At 34.7% G+C, this 18,713-nt stretch overlaps 1 pseudogene; it reads left to right on the top strand.

Moving 5' to 3' along the window:
• Positions 1–278: 278 nt before the first annotated feature.
• Positions 279–3,064, top strand: LOC145061180 (receptor-like serine/threonine-protein kinase At2g45590 pseudogene; annotated as a pseudogene).
• Positions 3,065–18,713: the final 15,649 nt, after the last annotated feature.

Here is an 18,713-nt window from a genome sequence, read left to right as displayed (position 1 = left end):
GATCGGACAAATATAATATTTCCGTATTCCAAATTCTGACTAAAAAATATGTTATTATAAGATTCTTTAAAATTATACCGATTTAGTGAATAACTCTTTTAAATTATGTAAATCACATTATATGAAAATTAATATTTTTTCCTTAAGTAAAAGGCAATTGGCATGCAGGCTACGATACTCGCCTACGATACAGATTTAGTCAACTAACGACATACCTACATGTATTTATCTCTACTTAAATCTTATTAATCCTTCACCTGTCAGCCTCACTGATCTGTCACTTTAAAATTTCTCCTCTAACTCAACTAAAACTTTACTACTTCACCTCACCAGTCACCACCTGTGAAGAGGCGATATACCGGATAAGCTCTGTTCTAGATAGAAAGAGAAAGAGATTTCTCAGTCTGATTACGAAAATGTCTACACTACCACCGACGTTACCGGATTTTCCGTCGGCTTTGCCACCGCCGGCACCACCTTATAACCACAGTCATCGCCATGGTTTAACTGTTTTGCATTCAGTGCTTGCTGGAGTGCTAGTGTTTGCAATCTTCATAGTTCTTGCAATTACATATAGGAAACTTTCACGGAAACGTACGGTTCCTGCGGATCTGAAATCTCCCCCGCCGCAGCCGCAGCCGCAACAGTTGCAGCAGTTTTCGTATAATGTTCTCCGTCGTGCTACGTCTTCATTCGCTGCAGCTAACCGGCTCGGACAAGGTGGATTTGGTTCGGTTTACAAAGGCGTGCTTCCGTCCGGTAAGGAGATCGCGGTGAAGCTTATGAACGGTTCCGGATCGTTGCAAGGAGAGAGAGAGTTTCACAACGAGCTTTCATTGTCCACACGGATCAGCAGCGCGTCTGGTGCGCATTCACGGCACGTTATATCGGTTTTGGGATTCTCCTCCGATCAGAACCGGCGGCGGCGGAGGAAAATGTTGATTGTTTATGAGTATATGCAGAACGGTAGCTTACAAGATGCGCTGTTGTATCGTAAGTGTCCTGAGCTCATGGATTGGAAAATTAGGTTTATGATTTTACTAGACGTAGCTAAAGGTGTCGATTTTCTTCACTTCTCATGCGATCCACCGATTGTTCATTGTGATATCAAACCTTCTAATGTGTTACTAGACTGTAATTTTAATGCGAAAATTGCTGATTTCGGTCTAGCGAGAGTTTTAGGTGTAGATGAGAATGAGATTATTGAAACTTTCTATGAATGCTGCGAAGAAGGGGATCAGGAAAACGAAACAGCCGATGATAACAACACCGATGTTGAGAAAAAGAGAGAGAATATTGGGGATTACAGAGAAGAAAACAGGTCAGCAGCAGAGGAAACTGAAAGTGTGGTAACAGGGGAGGTTGTAGTGAATGTGGATCCCGTATCACCGGAGAGTTGCCGTGTTACCATTGTGGATGCGGAGGCGTCACCTTCTGAGTATTTGGAAAGGGCAAGTGTGTCGGATCAGCTTAGTGTTGATAGCAGTAACCGGAGATTTTTGGGGAGAAAGAAGAGCGGTGGCGCTGGAGGTGGTTCAGGAAGGGATTGGTGGTGGAAACAGGAGAGTTGCGGCGGCGATTCAGGGAGAGTGAAAGATTATGTAATGGAATGGATTGGAAGCGAGATAAAGAAAGAAAGGCCCAAAAAGGATTGGCTCACCACTACAGATCCAATCTCGTCGGAGCTAGAAGCCAGTAGCGACAATGCACCGCAGAAAAAGCAGAAAAAGAAATCAGAAACAGATAATAAGAAGAATCGGAAGCCGAGAGAATGGTGGAAAGAGGAATTCTGCGATGAATTATCCAAGAAGAAAAAGAAGAGAAGAGGAAGCAACACCGGCGAGATGTGGTGGCAAAGGGATGAAGAATTTGTACCAAAGAAGAAAAAGAGTAAAACCAGTAGTAAAGGAAGCATCGATTGGTGGTTGGACGGGCTGAGCGGCGAATTCCGTCACCGGAGAAGAAACAGCCAAGAATGTCCGAGTGGTGAAATCCCTAAAAGTGGTGGTATCAGTAGCACTCCAAGCATGAGAGGAACTGTTTGCTATATCGCCCCGGAGAAATGCGACGGTGGTCAACTCTCCGAGAAGAGTGACGTGTACAGCTACGGCGTTTTACTCTTGGTTTTAGTCTCCGGTAGAAGACCCCTGCAAGTAACCGCGTCCCCCATGTCTGAGTTCGAAAGAGCTAATTTAATTTCATGGGCGAGACAGCTTGCTCGCAATGGAAAGCTTCTAGATCTTGTTGATCCTAATATTCATTCACTAGATCAAGAACAAGCACTCCTCTGTATCACAACCGCCTTACTATGTCTCCAGCGTTCGCCGGTAAAACGTCCGACGATGAGAGAGATTGTCGGAATGTTGTCAGGCGAGGCTGAGCCGCCTCATTTGCCGTTCGAGTTTTCTCCATCACCGCCTACAAATATTTCGTTCAAGTCCCGGAGAAAACCTAGGTGAGTTAACTCATCAGAAATCATTTTTATTTTTTTATTTTGTTAATTATTGACCAAAAAAGAAAAAGAAAAAAAAAAAAAAGAGTATATAAGGTTGCTTCACTTGCAAAACTCATGTTTCCTTGAAAATCGCCTTTTCATTTCAACAACTTCTGAATTGAAAACGCCGTTTTAGATGTTATCATTTAATCAGTTTTGTCACTTTACAATAGAGACTTAATACCAAACATATAAAGATAAAGAAAAAAACTTAATTGATTGCAATTGAACTTTTAGGAGAGTTATGAGTTATGATGATGATGACACTAGTTGTTGAAATTGAGGGAATCCCAGGCATAAAGTTTAAGGACTGATATATGTCCAATGAATAACCTGAGTGACTTTTTTTTCTTTTTTACTTTTCTAAATAAGATATGCTCGTTTAATTGATTAGATTTTAAACTTTTTTGTACATTGGGAATTTATGGGGACCCATATGTGACATTTGCCTTTTCTTACTAGTTTGTTTTTTAGTTTAGAGTAGTAAAATACTGCATTCTGATCCATGGTAAAAACAATAAAAACTGTGCCACAATGTTTGTCTACACATAAATGGAGTATTTTTGTTTATTTATGAATAATCATTTAGTACTGAAGACTGACTTATCGACTTAACATATCACATGTTTCTCGTCTTATCAAAAAGCGTACGAAAAGTTCATATTAATAATAAAGAAAAAAAAAAGAATATTTATCTTCTCAATCTCAATGCATTTATTAAAACAATAAAACGATAACGTGATTAGGTAATTTAACGCCAAGATTAAAACTAAGTTGGTCAGAAACCAATATTTTGGGCTTCTCAGCAATGATTTAAGTATTTGAAATGAGACTTGACATTTGGTCAATTTATTATTGAATGAGCAAGTTGGTGTGATTTGTTGTGTTGGGAATAAAAAAACTTTGGGGTTTTCAAAATTTTATTTAAACAAAATGAGCATGTTATAACCAAAGTAAACGATCAACAAAATTAATTAAGCAAATGAAATATATATTTAACTGTAATACAATTACAAATCAATAACCAACTTGTTTTATATGACGAATCAAAATTTGACAGGCGCCAAATTACCGAAAATTAGGATTGTTGCAATTAAGAAGCTAAAGTGCTACACTAATCACATGACTGATATAAATAAAAGAAATCTCGCGATTTTACAATGAAAAATAGAAAACTTATAGAAGAATGAAACGCGGCAAAACTGGGAGCCAAACCAGCGAAATTGGCTATGATAGTTTGGGTTTCACCGGTTCGGGCTCATTAAAAGTAATCCACAATATAAAATGGATACCAGCCGGGTGAAACCGGGTCCAAACCCTACCTGAATGAACTCGGAATCAAAAACTGGAAAATGAGAATTAGTAGAACAGGAAATCAGACTGGTATATAGGAATCGGTTCCAAGTAAAATGAGTATAGAACCAAAAAATCCAAAAATGTCACGGTGGGTAGGTGGAACTAGGTAAACCAGGTAATGTGTTAGTTGTAGAACTTTTAAAAATTTCATAACTTATTTGTTTTAAGTCGGATTGAGATGAGAACTTTTCTGATGTGGTTCTTTTTATCCGTTTTACCTAAACCCACTGTACCAAGATCTACTATACCCAATCCTGTTTGTGACATATATTTTACTCAATACCCAATGCACTTTAACTTATACCAGGTTCAGTTCTGGATCGGGTGTCCGGGTTTGGAGCTCATCCCTACCTAACTTTTAATGGATACATTTTTTTGTCTACATAAAGTTGTCTTTTTTTTAATCATTCCCCATATTTAACCATATAAACGACTCTCTTAGTGCTTCAATATGCTATGTATGGGTGAAATTTGTGCTAATAAAGATGTTCGCAATTAACAGTGGAGATTGTGGGCATGGATCATATATGTATAATGTTAAAACTATAAAGCATTAATTGTATATTCTTGAAAAAAAATGGAGAGTAATAAAGGAAAGGGAAACATTAAAAGAAGTTGTGATTTAGGTTTTTTAAGAAAAAAAAATGAGAAAAAAAAGTCTATTAGATCCTAAGATTTTCTTTTGATTTCGATGATAAAAGAAAAAGAAAAGAAAAATATATATAATAATAAAATTGTACGTTTTACTTTAACATTTATATAATTATCATCCATACGATAAGAGATAAGAGTTTAATGGTTGAAGTATTTATAGAACTTAGTAAAATCAAAATATTATTAGTGTTTAACGATTAATATCATATGGGTTTTGGAATAGATTAACATGATTAGAGCTCTTATGATAGTTTATCCAATTTTTCATATAATTATCAATATTAACAAAATAGGAACAAAATTATGTACTCATACTTTTTTTTTCCTTCACTGTCACTACACCTCAACCTCAAAAATAAATAACTATATGTTTGCCGTCTGTTTTTTCAAACTCTGGTAATATATGACTTTTTCAAACTCAAGTTATCTTTTCTTTTTTGCGTCATTTTCTCTAAAAATGGTAAATGCTATTAAAGGTGACAATGTTGATTATGTTTGACCCCAAAGTTAAATTGACGCCACGTCTAATAAAGTCTACACTTGGAAAAGAAAAAAAACCAATTGAGTTCTGATTTTGATCCATTTTATTTAGTCGCTTTCATATCGAGCCGAAACTATATATATATATATATATATATATATATATATATATATATATATATATATATATATATATATATATATATATATATATATTTTGGCAATTACACAATTATTATATATCACCAATATCTACATCACCAAAATAACAAAATAGAATATAACCATTAGCAGCATGAGTGATAATAGCACCTTGATAATTTATGTGAGTGAAGAAGATACGAATAGTAGCATCCTTAAGAAAATCATGTGTGAAAAATAAAAACAAGTCTCTCTCTCTCTCTCTCTCTCTCTCTCTATATATATATATATATATATATATATATATATATATATATATATATATAGAGAGAGAGAGAGAGAGAGAGAGAGACTTGTTTTTATTTTTCACACATGATTTTCTTAAGGATGCTACTATTCGTATCTTCTTCACTCACATAAATTATCAAGGTGCTACTATCACTCATGCTGCTAATGGTTATATTCTATTTTGTTATTTTGGTGATGTAGATATTGGTGATATATAATAATTGTGTAATTGCCAAAATATATATATATATATATATATATATATATATATATATATATATATATATATATATATATATATATATAATAAATGAAGGTTTTTTTGCCACATGTCCTCTTCACCTTCATTTAGACACATGACATTTTCTAGAATTTTTAAAATTTTTTATTTTCCACTTGTCATTTTATTGTATTTTTCATTTTATTAAATTAAAATTCCACATTTAATATGTAAGGTAATATATATGTACAGTATTTATTAGAAAAAGTTTATATATGTAATATATTCAATACATTAAAGCCTCATTAATTTTAATGATTCAAAAAAATTCTCATTTTTCTTATAAATTTAAAAATTTCAAATTGTTAAAATTTTATATTTATTTTTTTTAAAGAAACTCATGTAATACATGGGTCTCACACCTAGTGTGTGTGTGTGTGTATATATATATATATATATATATACACACACACACTAGCCGTTACCCGCGCCAAGCGGGTGTGCATATTGTTTTTACAAATTAGTTTATAGAAACGATTAGTTCTTTTGTGCAAATAGCTTACTACATATAAACAATTATTAATAAGAGTCATCCTAGTAGTGAAATCAATAAGAATTAAAAATGCATGAAAAGTTGAGATTTTTTACAAATACACTTGAAAACATGATTGATTGTGCATTATTAATCATGCATTACTTCTTTATATACCACACTTACATTGCAGACTTCACTACCGTTTAATTGTTCATCATTGATCATAAATACTTTCGTATTTGCACGTAATATCCTTTTGGATAATGCCACATAAAATTGGTCGTGCGAGAAAACCGATTCTGGAAGATAAACTTCTATATTTGGAATTGTTTGTCTTTAAGCTTTATTGATTGTCATCGCAAAACGTAATCGGATTCGCGCCAAACGACAGGTGTGAATAGTTTTTTCATAAATTAGTTTCTAGAGACGGTTAGTCCGCAGAACAATGATTAGTTTCAATTCGGTGATTAGTTTTTTTAAGAAACATGTCATATTAAAAATAAGACACAATATATTCTGACGAAAAATGTATTATTTTCCGATGAATAATGTATTAGGGTTTCTGTGTTAAGGAAAGGTAGGTGATGCAACTTACAAAAGTTTGTTGTTTCGGTTTAGAATTGAAATATATAGTTGTGTTTGGTTAATTATAAATGTTGGTTAACCATAATAAGCTTATGTTTTTACAAAAAAATATATCCTAAAATATGCAAATTGTGAAGCATTTCATTATTAGTTTGTTATGAGGCCATCGGATACAAAAAAATATAACATTAATGTTCATGTCAAAAATTATAAGATCAAACACCTTCATAATACTTGCCCAAATCAGTTCACATGCACATAAAGATAAGGTCTCTCACACACATAGAGATCTGATCACACACATATACAGACAAAAAAATGAATTTACATTGCTATTTCTTTGATTTGGTGCTACATTTTAACATATTGGAAAAAAAATGAAAAACGTAAGTTGAAACATGCAAAAAAAACACCTGAAACCAAATTATAAATTATTATTTTTTAAAAGTAGTTGCTCATTTGTATAATTTATAATTGATGAATTTTCCAAAGTATAATCCCAACAAAGGAGAAATAAAAGTAAAATGTGACAAAAAGTAGTGAAAGTAAAATGTTATTATGTTCAAATAGGTTAAAGCATGTTGCTGTCATTCAATTAAAATGACATATTTCATAAAGATCTTTTTTTTTTTATTTCTTATTGATTAGTATTGACTTACAGAGGGTGTATGTGGTATTTTGGCATATTTTTTCTAGTTTGAGAAAACTGTTTGAGCATTGTGGTAAACACACATTCACCAACAACTACAATATCTTACAATAACAATATCGTTTTTGGCCTTCACAAAAAGTGTAAAAAAACATAAGAATCACATTATCAAGCAAAATGGAAAGAATTACAATTTATAACATTCCACATTCTTTTAGTTGTTCAATAAAGAATCCCACTTCCAAAAAAAATTCTAGTTAAAATCACTATTAGTAGCCACAGTTTCACCTCAAAGAATCTCTTCTTCAACTCCATGGTAGGTTGAATTCGCAATTCCTAGAATACCTTTTCTCAACCGACAATCTTAAATTGTAGATACGTTGGAAAATCATCATTGTCATCTATTAATTTAGGAGCAAAATACAATATAAATTAAATCCACGAATTCACAAGTACGGATATGTTACTAACCTAAATAGGATAACTGGAATCACACACAAACCTGGTCCAAGAATATAAGCATTAATTAATTAAAATAAAAAATAACACAAGAACAATAAGTAAAATATATTATAGCCAAGGATTGCAAAAGAGAAAGAACAAATGCAAATATTTCACACACACACTTAAACAAACAGTTTGTATGTGTAGTTTACCTTTACAAAACCAAAGAACATCCGACCATAAAAACCAAGCCATCACCAATTTCAAGGCTTATTAATATTGATTTCACTACATGGGTGGTGAGTTTCAAATTCAAACTTAATAAAAATGAACTATTTTTGGTAAAAAAATATCTCCCTCCAGATGGTTAATTTGAAAACAAAATGATATTACCAACAATCAATCACCAACGTCCAGTCTGGAAGTCCTCTCACAATCAGTTGCTTCAAGTTCTAAATAAAGAATTTTGAGAAGCCGGTCATTCCAAATCATATCCTTTTAGTTGTATTCCTGAATCAATTAAGTGTGAAATCTTGAATGATTGTTATAGAAGAAGTCATATTTGAAAATTGATAATACATCCATTAAGAGACAATTGAGTTTAGCAGAATTGCTGACCTTTATAGGTCGCACAAACCTTTTTGCAAGGATATGAAATAAACTAAAGAAAAACGGAAGAAATAAGAGTTGTTCGCAATAAGTATTTGAGGAAAATCAAAATCGTACCGATCTAACTGCGAGTTTCGATGGAGATTAAAGAATACAATGTGTTAATTCAATATTCAATCAATAATCAAAGTTTCTTGACATGCATAAACCTTAAATTGATGATCAAAACCACCAAAGTCATAAATACATTCACAAAAAATCTTGATTTCAGAAAGATTAGGGTGAGAATAGCTAGGAGAATAACCATCTTCTTTCTTGAAATCATTGCATTAAGCCTCAAAAGTAGGTTCCATGTAAAATAATTAAACACCAAGGAGTTAAGGCATAATACTCTACCTGGTATGATGGTGTCGTGGAGTCTGGTTGGAGCGATGGTTAATAAATTACTGGCGGCGCTGCTGCCATAGGAAAGCGATGAAATGGTGGCTCTTGTATAGGAATTTCTTGGACTAGAAGAAGAACTCACTGAAGTGGTTGGAGGTTGGAACCAGAGAGCATATGCGATGTGTGGGCGTCGATATTCGGGACCTGTAAACACAAAAAAACACAAAAAACTTCATTCTATAATAGAAAAGTGTTCCCAAATATGAACATTAAGGAGTACCTTGGTCTTTTTTTTTTTTGGAACCGGCCAATGATATATAAAGAGGAAAAAAGAAAGCCACAGCTAGTGGCAAACAAGAGTTCAAAATACGATGAAATGAAAAGAAACAGGAATTGTAAAACAAAAACAAAGAAAAAATTCAGAAAAGCCAAGGGCAATGAGACCAGGATGCCCAATTTAACTTGTCGTTGTTCCCCCTATTCTTCACCCACAGGTAAACCACTGATTTGATGATATCAGTGACTTTATCTGGTGGCAGCCGGTTTTTCTTGAAGACCATTTCGTTCCTTGTCTTCCAAAGACTCCATAAAGTACCATAATAGATTGCTAAGATTATCCTTCTCCTTTTTTTGCATACCCCCCATTGAGAAATGGAACCCAATACATCCTTGACTGTGTGGAGAGGTCCCAATTGAATATTACACCATCTTGATACCCCTTCACATACACTCCTGGCATAACTGCAGTCTACCAGAACATGATTAGAGTCCTCTTCGTATTCATTACACATGGGGCAAGTCAAATTTTCCGGAACTACCCCTCTCTTTGCTAACTCCACTGCAACAGGTATCCTTCCCATTTTCGCCCTCCAGATGAAGCAATTGACTTTTAGAGGGACTTCCTTAAGCCAACTGATTTGACCATCCATGACAGATGTCGTGTAATCCCATCTATGTCTAAGGTCACGAACCTCGTACGTTCCCGTCGAAGACAGACAACATCTCCAAGTTTCCCCATTAGTTGTGTGTTGTTTGGATAACACGGATTCAATCGATATTTCTTTTTTACCAAGGGCCTTCTTTATACCAGCGATGTTATTCCAAACTCCAGTTAATGATTTCTTCGAGTAAATACCATCAGGTTTCACTTTAAGATTATGCAGGCTTGATATTACTTGTGCCCAAAGATGATGTGGTTCAGTTCTCAGTTTCCACCACCATTTCATTAACAGAGAGATGTTGAGACTTTTGATAGTGCCAATCCCTAAGCCTCCCATCTCCTTGGGTGCCACCACTCTGTCCCACGAGACCCAGTGTATCTTCTTCTTATCAACCGAGGCCCCCCATAAGAATCTTCTCCTTAGTTTTTCGAGAGTTTGTATTATCCCACCAGGTGCTAAAAACAATGATAAGAAATAGGTTGGAAGGTTACCAAGTACCGATTGGGTAAGGGTCAATCTACCACCGAAAGATAAGGATTTTGATTTCCATTTTGAGAGTTTGGACCGAAACCTCTCAATAATCGGTTCCCAGTTCTTTTTTAAATTCATGTTAGCTCCCACAGGAACTCCTAGATATGTGAACAGTAGTGCAGAAGGTTCACACCCCAGTGTACTGGCCCACCTTGCTACTTCTTGCATATCAGATCCAACGCCAAAGACTTTAGATTTGTTAAAGTTTACCTTTAACCCTGAAGATACATGAAAGCAATGGAGAATACGGGCGAGGTTGCTGATGTTGTTTCTCGACCACTCCCCTATGAATAGGGCATCATCTGCATGTAGCAAGTGAGAGATCTTCGGACCTCCATTTGGAATTTGAATACCCTGGAAAATACCAAGCTCACAGGCAGACCTCATCGCAACACTGAGACCCTCCATGGCTGCTATAAATAAAAATGGGGAAAGTGGGTCACCTTGTCGGACAAGGAGTACCTTGGTCAATCCAAGTAAACTGAACACACCAAGAAGAAAAGCAAGTCGATTCCAAAGAAGAACGCAAAAGAGATAATGGTGGCATATGACTTACCTGAAAAACAATCGATCTAGTATGGCGTTTGATGAAATAGACTGTGGCGGTGAGGATTGCAAACCCTATCGGTGTTTTGTTGAGGAAATCAATATGAATCTGTTAAATCCCACCTCCGTCTCCATAAATTTGAAGTAGAAAACCAAAACCCTAAGGTATTGTCATAAAAAAGAGCCTTTATTTAGAAAACAGTCAATTGAGAGAGAGAGAGAGAGAGAGAGAGGAGAATTCCAAAGTTACCCCTTTTTATGTTCACTGTGACCTCAAAGAAGCAGACATCAGGCATTTTCCATGGAATCGATCACAGTGATAAAGAATCGGGTTAGCGGAGGACGATGCTGGAATGTGATGGTCGCAATATAGTGGGTGTCGCTGATTTGGTGCCAATGGTGCTTAATGGTGGTCGTGGTAACGGTGGTGGGGTGCGAGGAAGAGAGGAAAAGTGGTTGTGATTTTACGACTGGTGTTTCGTTGGATAAAGAGGGGTTGGATGAGATAGAAAAATGTAATTTTGTTTAAATCTTGAAATGGAGAAGAAGGAGGTGGGGAGGGTTATATAAATGGCGAACATGCTAAAAAAATGGCGACATAATTTGGAGGTTGTTCATGAGAAATCCAGTTTTAACTTTGATCTCGATTTTATTTTTGTTGACCAGTTTATTGCATAACAGGTTTGCACATATTGCAATTGGGTGTGTACCTCTTAAAATTTAGCAAAATTTTGTAAATGCTTATTAAGGTATATATATATATATATATATATATATATATATATATATATATATATATATATATATATATATATATATATATATATATATATAAACACAAATAATTAATACTACTATAAGTTGATGATAATTATTAAATTAATCAATACAAAATTGTCATTGTGTCACTAATCTGTCAGTTAATATATTTAAAAAATTCTGGACCCCTAAATGACACAGATTGAATACGGTCGCACACCCTACATCCGGTTGATCATTAGCCTGCATGAATGGCAGGAAATTTACGTATTTACGTATTTCAGTGATGTCGGCTGTAAACTCAGTAAGTTGGATCGCATCCTTATTTGCCCGAATTTTATGGCAGCCTTTCCTAATTCGTACGTTTTAGCGCTTCCAAGGGAATACTCTGGTCATTGTCCGGTTCTCCTGTGTACATCCTTCATGAATTTTGGTCTGCCTCCCTTTCGTTTTTATAACTCATGGCTTTACCGTGATGGTTTTGATCTCTTATTCATCCGTGCGTGGGGAGATTTAAATGGGCTTGGGGCTCATGATCGGTATCTCGCAGACAAATTGAGGCACATCAAATGCATTATCAAAGCCTAGAGAAGGTGGAGGTAGAAAAGAAGTCTAAGGTTCTTCTTGAACTCAAAAGAAAAGTAGATGATCTCGAATTACATGTTGATGAGCGTTCTTTATCTGACATCGAAATTGCTATCAGGAGAGAGTCGAAGCAAAAAACCTTTGAGTTGGAAAAAATGGCTAAAATGGATATGGTTCAGAAATCTCGTATCAAATGGATTTGTGATGGAGATGAAAACACTCGTTTCTTTCACAATTCTATAAAAATCAAAAATAGGAGATGTAACCTTATGGGGATTACTGTCAAAGGGCAATAGGTAACTGACATAACTGCTATAAAACGGGAAACTTGGAATTTTTTTCAAAAATAAATTTCATGAACAACACCAATCTCGCCCCGGTTTCGTTAATTCGAATTTCAAAAGATTGGATTTAGTTGATAGAAATTTCTTAGAGGAGCACTTTGAGCTTAATAAGATTAAAGATTCTATTTGGAATTGCAGTGGTGAGAAAGCCCCTGGGCCAGACAGGTTTACTTTCAAATTCATTAAACATTTTTGGCCAATTATGCAAGGCGTTATTATGAGATTCGTGAAACATTTTGAGCAATTTGGATATTTCTCTAGAGGGAGCAACTCCTCTTTTATTTCTCTTTTGCCAAAGGTGAAAGATCCTACCTCGTTAAATGATTTTCGTCCTATCAGTCTTATCGGAAGTATTTACAAATTTATCGCTAAAGTGCTTGCATCTAGACTCAAGCGGGTTCTTCGATCGGTGATTGATGAAATTCAAACGGGTTTCGTTGAGGGTAGGAATATTCTTGATGAGCCTTTAATTATAAATGAAATATTTACGTGGGCTAGGAGACAAGCATAAGTTGTTTCTTTTCAGGATTGACTTCGATAAAGCTTTTGATTCCATAAATTGGAAGTATTTGGAGTTGGTTATGAGTCAAATGGGATTTGGGGACAAATGGATTTTATGGATAAAAGGTTGCCTCTCTTCCTCTCAGGCTTCGGTACTTATCACCGGGTCGACTACAAAGGAATTTCCTCTCTCAAAGGGAGTCTGCCAAGGAGATCCTCTATCTCCATTTCTTTTTTATCATTGCCATGGAGGGTTTAAATGTTGCTATGAGAACTGCTAGTCAAAAATCTCTTTTCCATGGTGTTAAAATCCCTAATGATGGCCCATCTGTTTTGCATTTGTTTTATGCCGATGATACGCTTTTCGTTGGGGATTGGACGAGATAAAATTTTGCAAACTTAGCTCGTATTCTTAAATGTTTTCATGTAGCCTCCAGTCTAAAAGTGGATTTTCATAAATCGAAAGTGTTTGGTATTGGGGTTTCTAGCAATGAGGTGTCAAGTTGTGCTAGGATCCTCGGGTGTGAAGTGGCTTCATTCCCTTTCAAGTACCTTGGGGTCCCGATTGGAGCTAATATGAATCTTAAACGGAGTTGGTTGCCCATTATTGAAAAGGTTAAATCCAAACGTTCCGCGCGGAAAGCTAAACATCTTTCTTTAGGTGGCCGTTTAACTCTTGTCAAATCGGTCCTTGGATCTTTACCTTTATTTTTCTTTTCGTTGTTCATGGATCCTAAGTCCGTTATTGAGCATCTTGAATAGATTCGCAAACGTTTTCTTTGGGGAGGGAATGAAAGAAAAAATAAAATCAATTGGGTGGCCTGGAAGGTGATTCTTGGGCCTAAGGATCAAGGTGGTCTCAAGGTAGGCTCCCTCGATTCATTGAATTGGGCTTTGTTATACAAATGACTTTGGTGATTTAAATGTGACTCGATCCCTTTATGGAAGCGAGTCATCTGTGGCATTCATAACAACATGAGAAAACCTATTGACGGTCTTGCCAAAAAATCGATTCCTGGAATCTAGTTTAATGTCGTCAAGGTGGCCCATGTGGTGGAGGAAATTGGAATCGACGTTTCTTCAGTTTTTCAAATACATGTTGGTTCCGGTAATAATACTTTGTTCTGGTTAGACGATTGGACAGGTTGTGGTTTTTTGGCTGCACAATTCCTAGCTCTTTTTGCCCTTGATAAGAAAAAGTCATGTTATATTAAGGAGAGAATCTTGAATAATAGATTTGTCTGGGGCTTGGAAGAGAATTCCTAGTAGCTATAACGAAATCGAGGAATTGAGAGGCTTAAAGGGTTGCACATATGAGATGGTTTTAAGTAGCGAATCAAATATTTGGAAATCAAAGTTCTCTCCTAATGGGAACTTTTCCGTTCATGATTTGCGTGTCATAATTGATTCTAAGTTTACTGTTCCTATGCCTAATCCGACTGTTTGGTTAAGGTTGGTACTGTTGAAAATTATTGTCTTTGTTTGGGTGGGGGGGGGGGGGGGTTGTATTGATAGGCTTCCTTCAACCGTGGCTCTCACTCGAAGGGGTATTTTTGTCTCGAACATCTCCTTCCAGTTCTGCAATGGTGGTATCGACGATTCCAATCATTTTTTTATAAGGTGTCCTCAGGTGGAACTTTCCCTAAGGTGGATCTTCAATTGGTGTAGTATAACGTGACAAAGTTTTAATTCAGTTGGGGGGTTTTGCAATTTGCTGCAAATTGGTGAAATTGTCCAAAAATAAGAAGATTTTATTGGCCATCCTATATGGTTTCTTATGGTGTATTTGGAAAGCGAGAAATGACAGCATTTTTAATAATCTAAGTGCTTCTTTTTCTATGTTGGCGGATAGTATGCTCGCTAAGGTGTTAGATTGGATCAAATATAGGGGTAATTACAAGAATTGTAAATGGGCGGTCTGGGTTTACTCTCCCTTTGATATCATGTAATCATTTTTGTGTGTATTCTATTTTTTGTTTTTCTTTGCCCGGCCTTGGCTGTGGTTTTTATTGAAATTTTGCCATTTCCAAACTAATAAATAAATAAATAAAATAATAATCCATATTCTAATAAAATAATAGTTTTATTCTCATTTTGACATGTGGCATCCTATTAAACATTCTAATTAATACACATTTTATTCTTTTTTGCCACATGTCATCCCATTATGTCTCTTAATTACTATGTGCCACTTGTCATCCCATTAATTCTCAATTTCAAATTTCAAATTTTAAATTTTCTACTCTAATTATATTAAATTAATAACATTAGAATAAAAATTAAAATAAAATTAATACAAATTATAAAATAATATAATTTCACATATTTATTTAAATCAATGATTAAAATTTATATAACTAAAACAATCTCTTAGTTAATAATTTATTTAAAATAATTGATTAATAAATTTAAGTTTTTACTATAAAAAATTAATTAATTTTATAACCGTGGTTCCCACGGGTTATAAACTAGTAAATAAATAAATAAAAACTAGATCGGTGCCCCTTGCACCAATCTAGTTTTCTTTGAGTGCCTTTATATTGATTTTATTAAAAAAAAAAAATAAGATAAATAAAATAAAAAACCATACATGTATAAAATATACCTCAAGTTAGTTTCTCTTATAATAATCAAGCACCAATGATAATGATTGGAATTGATATATACTTTTCATCAAATACAAAAAGCAAACAAATTAAGCTAACTAGCGGTGATTAACCCAGTGACACAGTACTATATATTTACGTATAATAAAATTAAGCAAGAAACATAAACAAATGTATATATGAATAAAATAACGTCTTTTATATCATTTCTTTTCATTTACCTTTACCTTTTCCTTTTGCGTCTTTTTCTCTAGAAAAATGCTGAAAGCCATAAAAGGTGAAAACCAAAAGTTAAATTTACCACACGCTAAAGTCTACACTTTGGAAAAGAAGAAAAAACCAAGTGAGTTCTAATTTTGATATGTTCATAGTCACTTCCATAGTCAAACCTTATTAAATTTTAGACTAAACTGCACAAATGGTCCCTGTGTTTTGCTTAAAATTGTCACTTTGGTCCAAAAAAAATTTTGACTAGCACCACAGGTCCAAAGTTTTCATTTTGTTGCGACTTTGGTCTAATTTGATTTAAAAATATTTAAAATGACGGATTTATCCTTGGCATTTCCCTTTTCTGTTTTTTTATTTATTTAAATGTTTTTCTGATTAAAAATAATATAAAAAAGAAACCCTCTCTCTCTCTCTCATGCGTGTGCCCATTTTTCTCAAAAACCGATCCCTCTTGACACTCGATCCTTCTTCTCTCTCTCTCTCTCTTTGAGAATGCCGACAATACACCCCCATCTTCAGGCCCTGACCTTCATCAACATAACCATTTCACCATCGCTTGCCTTCATAATCTTCCACCATACTTCATCTTCGATCGGAGGGGAGATAGATTGGAAACAAGGATGAAGCAGCAAAACCATCTCCGCCATTGTTATGCGCCTCCCTGCTCCTGCAATCGGACCGCCACCTCTTTACGAAACCCTAGTGTCGAGGAAGAAGGATTCTACATCGACGACGAAGAAGAAAAATCTGTTGGATTAATGTCTAAGTCCATAACTATAATTGGTAAGACTTGACCCGACCCGACATGGTCCATTTGGGTTGCATACCATCATGCATTTGGATAGACTATAATGAGAGAAATAAGACACTTATGGTTATTAATATATTATAAGTTCTAGTATATTAATAATAAGAATAATAAGATTATTTAATTAGTATCGATCAAGAATTAATCTAGGATTAATTAAGTGATCAAAAGAAGACTAATTAAATATATGGGTTGATTGTGTAAATCATCCATACTTGTATAGTGGGCTAATGCTCCATGGATAATCAAGTTGGGCTAAAACCCATAGGATGGTCCATGGATGCTCCATGGTGTATTTGTACCCATGGATCATGGAAATGAAAGTCCATGTCAATTAGGGTTTACATGGTGTAACGTTAACTATATAAGCATCTTATTCTTGACCAAAATCGGCCACTAGAGTGTGAAGTGAAAGGGTTAGCCGATTTCATGAGTTGTAGAATTCTCTCAAGTTATTCTAAGTGTTTTGGTGATTGGGATTCCATTTGAGGCTTCCACACTATTGGGGCTAGGCACTCAAGCTTCATGAAGACTTTCTACATCAAGAGGTATGTATTCTATCTTGTTACATTCATTGTTTTTGTATGCTAGATTAGGATAATACCTTGGAAGTTCTTATTTGCATGTATAATAGAGAAAACATAGATCCAAGGTATTTAGGGTTGCATGTACACTTAGGAGTGTTAGAATGCTCAAAACCCAACAGTGGTATCAAAGCCTAGGCTTGTTTTCTTGTTATACCTGCAATAGAAGCTGAAAAAACGAATTTGGTGCTGTCTGATCATCAGACTCGGCGAGTCCCTCAGAGGACTCGGCGAGTCCATGCCTAAAATATGATCAATTCGATCCAACTCGCCGAGTTGGTTCATGCACTCGACGAGTTGGACCCCCAGACAACATATTTTCGAGTTTTTTTGGCTAGAAATGGACTAGGAACATTACCCTAAGTTGTTTTTGAACTTATAAACTTGTTTTTTGATGTGGTAATGTTCATGCTAATCCATTTTCAAAGATAATTGTCAATAGATTCATGTTTTGTATTAGTTTAAGGTTTAGACTAATTACATGAAAAAGTTTGATTTGAATTATCTTGTACTTATGAGTTGCTTAGATTAATAGAAAAGTTAATTGAAATAGTTGTTTTCAATCCATTTTAATCTAAGAGTTGAGTATAAAATGTGTTTGTGTAACTTGTCCTCAAGTTACATGAAGAGTCACATTAAAGACTCATAAAATTCATAAGAGTTGGCAATGGTTACAAAATGAAGAGTCTTGTGTCATTGAATAATTTTTTTTTATGACTCCATAACTTGTCCTCAAGTTATGGAAGTTCAAGAGTCACTTCATTAAAGAAAAATATGTAACCATAATTAAATCCATAAGTTATAAAATAAAGAAAAAGTTAGTTCTTTTATTAGTTTAAAGTCTTCCATAACTTGTCCTCAAGTTATGGAACTTGAAGAGTTTTTGGATTAAAACTACTTTAAACACATAAGTTATGGAATTAATTAGTTTTGAATAGTTTCAAAACTTGCCCTCAAGTTTTGGAATTTGAAAAAGTTTTCACTTATGAATACTTTAATTCCAAGTTAGCCCTTAGAATTTTAAAAGTTAAAATTCAACCCTTATACTTTATAATATTATAAGCTAATAATATATATATGTATAAGAGTAAAGTCAGTCTTACCGCTAGTACGCCTCATTCACGAAGCCGGTCTATAAGGTGGGTATAAGGTTGTTGCCTATAAAATGGCAACTTAATGGGTGTCCACTCTCACCCACCGCTTGCTTGACTGGTGGAGGGTCGTTAGCCGAACGGGTTTGACAGGACTAGAATTCTCCCTTCATTAAAAGTATTAATGACAATACTAAGTAACTAAACTCTTAATAATACCCAATCTTAGTTACTTAGGAAAAATGTGAATAAGGTGCTAATCCATGAAATTACACTTTACACTTTGTCTAAGTCGTTAGTGGAGCGTGTGTGGTTAACCGGCACACTAACTTGGACTTAACAAGGTAGGT

This window comes from Lactuca serriola, chromosome 7, assembly GCF_051521515.1.
Source record: "Lactuca serriola cultivar US96UC23 chromosome 7, Lser_US96UC23_V15, whole genome shotgun sequence".
NCBI lineage: Eukaryota > Viridiplantae > Streptophyta > Magnoliopsida > Asterales > Asteraceae > Lactuca > Lactuca serriola.
The sequence above is the reverse complement of the archived record's forward strand: the minus strand, read 5'-3'. Positions and strand labels throughout refer to the sequence as shown.